Source organism: Pelodiscus sinensis, chromosome 3, assembly GCF_049634645.1.
Source record: "Pelodiscus sinensis isolate JC-2024 chromosome 3, ASM4963464v1, whole genome shotgun sequence".
Taxonomy (NCBI): domain Eukaryota; kingdom Metazoa; phylum Chordata; order Testudines; family Trionychidae; genus Pelodiscus; species Pelodiscus sinensis.
In genome coordinates, this window is record NC_134713.1 from 84,467,349 (window position 1) to 84,473,390 (window position 6,042).

Consider the following 6,042-nt stretch of genomic DNA (forward strand, 5'->3'; position numbering starts at 1 on the left):
GGTGGGTGACTCGATCCGTGCCAGGTGCAGGGTCTGCTGGCTGGGTGCTGGCAGGCTTGCCACTCTGGCCAACACCAGGGAAACTCTTCTGCCCCCCTCCCGGCCCCGGATCCCTTAAAGGGGCACGGGCTGGCTACGGTGCCCGTGCCAGGTGCAAGCCGGCTAGTGCGAGGCCACGAGGCGTACAGATAGTTCGGAATAACTACGTAGTTCAAACTATCTAGCCCGTGCCGCGTGTAGCCGCGCAGCACGGGGTTCGCACTAGCCGGCTTTTAAAAATGGCGGAGCCGGCTTTATGCTAATGAAGCCCGGGAAATTCAAATCCCGGGCTTCATTAGCAAGTTCGGTATGCATACATTACCCCGCTAGTTCGAACTAGCGGGGTAGGGTAGACATACCCTCTGTTACTAGTTTGAAGCCTGCTACCCATTCCTTTCCTTTGGTGTCCTCTAGTCCTTCTTTATGGGAACTGATGAAGAACTTTTCTGTATGCACCCTCTCCACCCCACTCATGCTTTTAGAGACCTCTATCCTGTCCCCCCTCCGTCTCCTCTTTTCTAAGGTGAAAAGTCCCAGTCTGTTTAGCCTCTCTTCATATGGGACCTGTTCTCAACCCCTCATCATTTTAGTTGCCCTCCCCCCTCCCCGCCTCTCTCTTCCCCTCTCCCACCTCCTTTTCCCAGTCTCCCCCAGTTTTGTTCAATAAAGACAGATTCCATTTTGGAAGACATGTTATCTTTATTTTGTACATCAAGAAGAGGGGCTAGGGAAGGGTAAGTGGAAGGAGGTGAGGGAGGAATGGGGCACGAGCTCCCGATGGGGAGGACTGGGCTGGCTCTGCGTGCTTCTAGGGGTGGAAGCTTTCCTGCAGCCCCCCCAATTGCCCCCTCTCCCCAGATGGCAGCCTGCGGCAAGTGCAGCCGGGCTGATGGCCGAGTGGTGTGATATGCCCAGTGTGGGTAGTCTGGGCAATCCAAGCCAGGACTGCTTTGCAAGCGGGGCACCCCTGAGAACTGTCTGTCCGGGGTGGGGGTCGGGACCCTTTAAGCACAGCCCTTGGCTAGCCTGAGAAAGCATCTCCACGCTCTAAGTTCTTCTCTGATGCCCTGCCGGCACTGCTTCCGGCCATCCTTAAGCCCGATTCAGGGTCCACTTAATGTGGACATGCTAGTTCGAATTATCAAAACGCTAATTCGAACTAGTTTTTTAGTCTGGATCCGTTAGTTTGAATTAGCTTAGTTCGAATTAACTAATTCGAACTAAGTTAGTTCGAATTAACGTTGTAGTGTAGACATACCCTTCGGTAATATTAACAGGTCTCCCTCTAACAAAGGAATGTGTTCTCTGCTTTAACCGCATTGAACAGTAAACAGAGTTATTAGGCAGGAAGGACAGACAAAACCTCAAACAGCTCAAAAAAAGCAGCAGGGAAGATTCTTTTCCAAAGACTTTTTGTCTTCAGAAGGGTAGCTGTATTAGTCTGTAACTTTGAAAATGAGTAGTACTTTGGCATCTTAGGCTATGTCTAGACTACATCCCTCTGTCACCAGAATAAAAACGGCCATTGCACGAGGCAAAAGGGATTGGTCGGAAAAGGCTTTCCTTGTCAACCGATCCCCGTCTCGACTGCTGCTTTTTGACAGCAAATTGCCGCGGCAGCAAAAACCGGTGGCCATTTTTATTCTAATGAAGCACGGGATATTTAAATCCCCGCTTCATTAGCAATTTCAGTATGTCTAACAAATTATATATCTATATCTAATCTGTATCTATACACCTTGAGCTTTCGTGAGCCACTCAAGATCATCTCATCTGAGGAAGTGGGTTTTGCCCATGAAAGCTCAAGATACTATATCTATTTTTGTTATTCCCTAAGGTGCCACCGAACTATTCTTTTTTGTCTTCAGATCCTCACCTGGAAATGTTTTCCAAGAGGAAGACTGTCACTTTAAATACAGGGATAAACACGCTAAGGCACCCCTTCTTCTTCCCTGTCTTTTTCTTTCCATCTATTCACTGCATTAGAAGGGGTGAAGAAAACTGCCATTGAACTGGAGAAAGGATCATGGCCTAAGAAGCTTGATCAGTAAGACTTCAGAGAGCATGTGGTGAGAAGAACATTGCTTTGAATTTAACACAGCTTGTTAAATTAGCCCCTCCTTCACCTCAGTGAGCTGCAGCAACCCACAGCCCACAGGGGTTTCACCTGTGGCCCCCTCTCTGCCCCCTGTAGCCCCTCTACCTTGCCTTCCCCCACAGTTTTTTGCCTCCCAATGTATTCTCCATGCATAGGAGAGCCATCTCCACTACTACCTCATTTAGGGTACGGCTACACTCTGGGGGCTTTTTCAGAAGAGGTATGCAAATAGTGCTCACATTTGCATGCCTTCTTCTGCTTTTTTCCCCCCTCAGAAGAGACTTTTCCACCATTTGGCCCCATCTATACGGGGCCAAATGTCAGAAAAAAACACCTCTTCCAAAAGCCCCTGTAAACCTCGTTTTACGATGAAGAGGGGGCTTTCGAAAGAGGTGTTTTTTCTGACATTTTGCCCTGCAGTTGGGGCCAAATGGTGGAAAAGCCTCTTCTGGGGAAAAAAGTGGAAGAAGGTATGCAAATGTGAGCACTATTTTCATACCTCTTCCGAACCCGCCCTCCTCCCACAGTGTAACCATACTCTTAGTGGATTCAGCATACCCTCTCATGCACATAGGCCTCACTCTGAGCAATGTGTAGTCTCAGTAAAAGTACTGAGAGAGTCCAAGAGCCAGGGAGTATACCTGACCCTTATGTAAACCACAAAAGGAAAGCCCTAGCATTCTCTCCACCAAACTGCAGAAAAACCAGGTACAATCTGACCCTGTATTTTATTGAGTTATTGGTAGTAGTTGCATAGTTAATGTTAAAGTCAAGGTCCTATTCTAAGCCTCAGTTTCAAACCCTTATAGTTATGTCAAAAATCTCTTCCTGTTGACTTGAGCGTATTCATGCTTACTCCCAGGCACTGATGAATAGGGGCATCCAAAATCTGTGGCCACTTGTGAAAATTTTGCATTTAGCTTCTACTTATTCCCCATATAATTTCTGCCTTGGAATATACCATGAGCTCACAGAATCCTAGAAAGCACAAGATCCCTCATTCTCCCAGAGAACTATATGTAAGCGGGGGAATGATCCCACTATTGTGGGGAACTTTCCTGGCTTCTATACCACCCCAATGAAATGAACCAGCGAAAGGATCTGAGTCCCTGCTCCCACTTCCTTTACCCCACGGCTCCCTGATCCTGAGGGCTCCCCCTCCACTCTCCTGAGTAGCAGAGCCCTTGAAACCCCAACAAGGCTGGGCCCAGGTTTCCTGGGGGCTTAATCCCTGACCTTGTAGTCACTTGGGGCAGGAGTTAGGGTGTCCCCACTCCGAGGTGCTCTCTTTACACTGCAGGCCTTCTTGGCCCAGTAATCACTTCATAAGGTTCAAAGCAAATACAATTTATTAAACAACAACTGATTAAAGAGAAAAGAATAAGACAAAATGCGAATGGTTAAATGAGAACACACAGCCCTGCTCTGTAGCACAGGGACATCAAAACAGCAGCCTGCAGAGTGTAAGGACAGTCCACAGTCTCTTTCTTAGAGGCCCTGGATATGCTGCAGGGGAGGCTGCAGGCTGGACACGCTAGCTCTGGTGTCAAGTATCAGAGGGGTAGCCGTGTTAGTCTGAATCATGCATCTGACGAAGTGGGTCTTTGCCCACGAAAGCTTATGCTCCTACACTTCAGTTAGTCTATAAGGTGCCACAGGACTCCTCGTAGCTCTGGTAGTGACCACACAGTCTCAAGCTCGAAGTGGCCAGACCCCTCTCCCAGTCCAGAGCCTTTCCCCACACTTTGCTGGTCCCAGGTGCTCACCACATCCAGCTGCAGGCTGTGCTGCTTGGCCAGTTCCAGCTCCTTGTGTTGCTTCTCTGTTCCTTTTGGCTCTCTGAGCACTGCCAGTCTGCTGCTCAACACAGGGTCTGCTCTCCTTGAGTTGTGTATGCCTGGCTCTGCTGCTGCAAAAACTGCCCTTCAGCACAGCTTGCTCCTCTTAGCAGTCTCTCAGCTCTCTGTTCCTTTGGCAGGACTTCTTCTGCACACAGCTTGCTCTGCTCTCTCAGCTCTCTCCTTGCTCAGAGAGACCCAGAACAATCCCTGCTCACAGGGAGGACGGGGCCTGGCCTCTCACTGTCCTCACTGGCCTGTCCAACCTGTCAATCAGGCTGAGCTGGAGTGTTGGCTGCTTTCCATTGTCTCTGGTGTCAGTCAGTCTCATGAACTCTTCCCCTTCAGATACTGCGAGCTGGCAAACCAAAAACTCCCACAGAGTTTTAGTAAGGGGTAACAGTCCCCTTACATATACATGTACCCCGAACAGGCTTAGGCAGGAAGTCCCTTTGTGTGAGTTCTCCTCCTCCTGGGCAGCTCTATCACTTCTCACCATGGAGGCTTTATTTGCCTATGGTTTCTGCAGCAGGCTGAGCTTCCTTTCTGCCTCTTGATTTATGTCAATCACCATCCCTTATAGGGAGTTATTAAACTACCAGTAGCATACAGTGTAACAAATATACATAAACTTGCCAGCAGGAATCAGCAGTCTGAAAATGGGAGTAAATATCTAATAGAAAGCTCTTCAGATATACTCAGAAGCAGAACCAATTAGATGGAACGCAAATCATGTTTATCTGTTGGCAAATGTAAAAAAAAAAAAAAAAGCTTATTTTTCATCTAATAATAGAATAAGATAATTTAGAGCTGGTGAAGATATCCTACTAGAGCATATCTGCCCAATGGTGTGTTTTTTCCCCTTATAGCATGTTTATTTTGAATTATTTAAAACAGAGACAAAGTCTGCATTATAATAACAAAAAAATTTTGCTGGACACATAACTTTGCTGTTTGAAAATGCATAGAAGAGTTTCCATCAATTGTAAAGATAATCTGTTCCATCTTTGGTACTTTTCAGGTTCTTATTAATGTGTAAGATCTAGTCTTCTTTACCTACTATACAATAGGCATGTATATGCTGTGGTGGATGGGGAACATGAGCAGGTGGCAGCCTATTATGTGAGCACTTTTGCTGCCCACTTTACATGCCCTCCTCCCACTGTTCTCTCCCTGCTTTGCCCCTTCACCCCTCACAGGCCTGCTGCTCCTTCATATCCCCTTTAGTAGGGTGTCCCACTCCTAGTGCTGTGCAGAAAACCAGCTTAGCTCACTCACAGCCTGGCCAGAAGGCTCATGGAATTATCAAGATATGCCGGAAATCCCTGATCAATTTCTTTCCCCCCATTCTCCAACTGAATTTCACTTTATCCTGTAAACACTTCCCATCAACTCTAGTACTTCATGTCAGATGTCATTCTGCCTTTATTATTTTTAGATTTCTGCTAATATTAAAATGACTTTCCTCTTTCTTAATTTTTCCTCTTTATTTTGGCCCTGATTCAGTGGTTCATGCCTATTCCACAGAGCATGTAAGCGTCAGAGTAAGGTGACTTGGACCATACAGTCTTTTTTTTTTTAAGAGCATTTTCTAGTTTTTCTTTGTTTATTTCTAAGTTTCTGTTGTCCTCAGTTTGTGTAGCCCTTTCATATTTTCCATATTAACTTTTACCTAATAGACCATTTTCCTCTTCTTCACTATTTCACCCCCCTCTTCTTTCTATTCTTGTGCAGAGGACTATATACTTAATTCTAGACTGGCTTCAAGATAATGTAATTATTTCAAGTTGGCTCCTCTGACAAGGATCTCAAAAACGAGAGACAAACAATTGGATTAAGTTGACACAGAGTGAACATTTCTTTTGTTCAGAGATTCATATGGGATGTGCCTGTCCTTTTCCAGGTATTTCATTGCTTATGGGTTCTGAGCCATTTTGTTCACTTAACTCCTAATTAGAATCCCTCTATTAATGTTCAGACAAGACTAGGTAGTGCAATCATAATTATAGAGATTGTACAGGCATTCATTTAATAACTGCTCATTTCATTAGCTAATAGCACAGTCTT

The 6,042-nt window shown here is 46.1% G+C and overlaps 1 protein-coding gene across 2 annotated transcripts in view; it reads left to right on the top strand.

Moving 5' to 3' along the window:
* The window catches only part of SLC35F1 (solute carrier family 35 member F1), a 363,009-nt gene that overhangs the window by 258,463 nt on the left and 98,504 nt on the right, over positions 1–6,042 (top strand). The window lies entirely within an intron of this gene.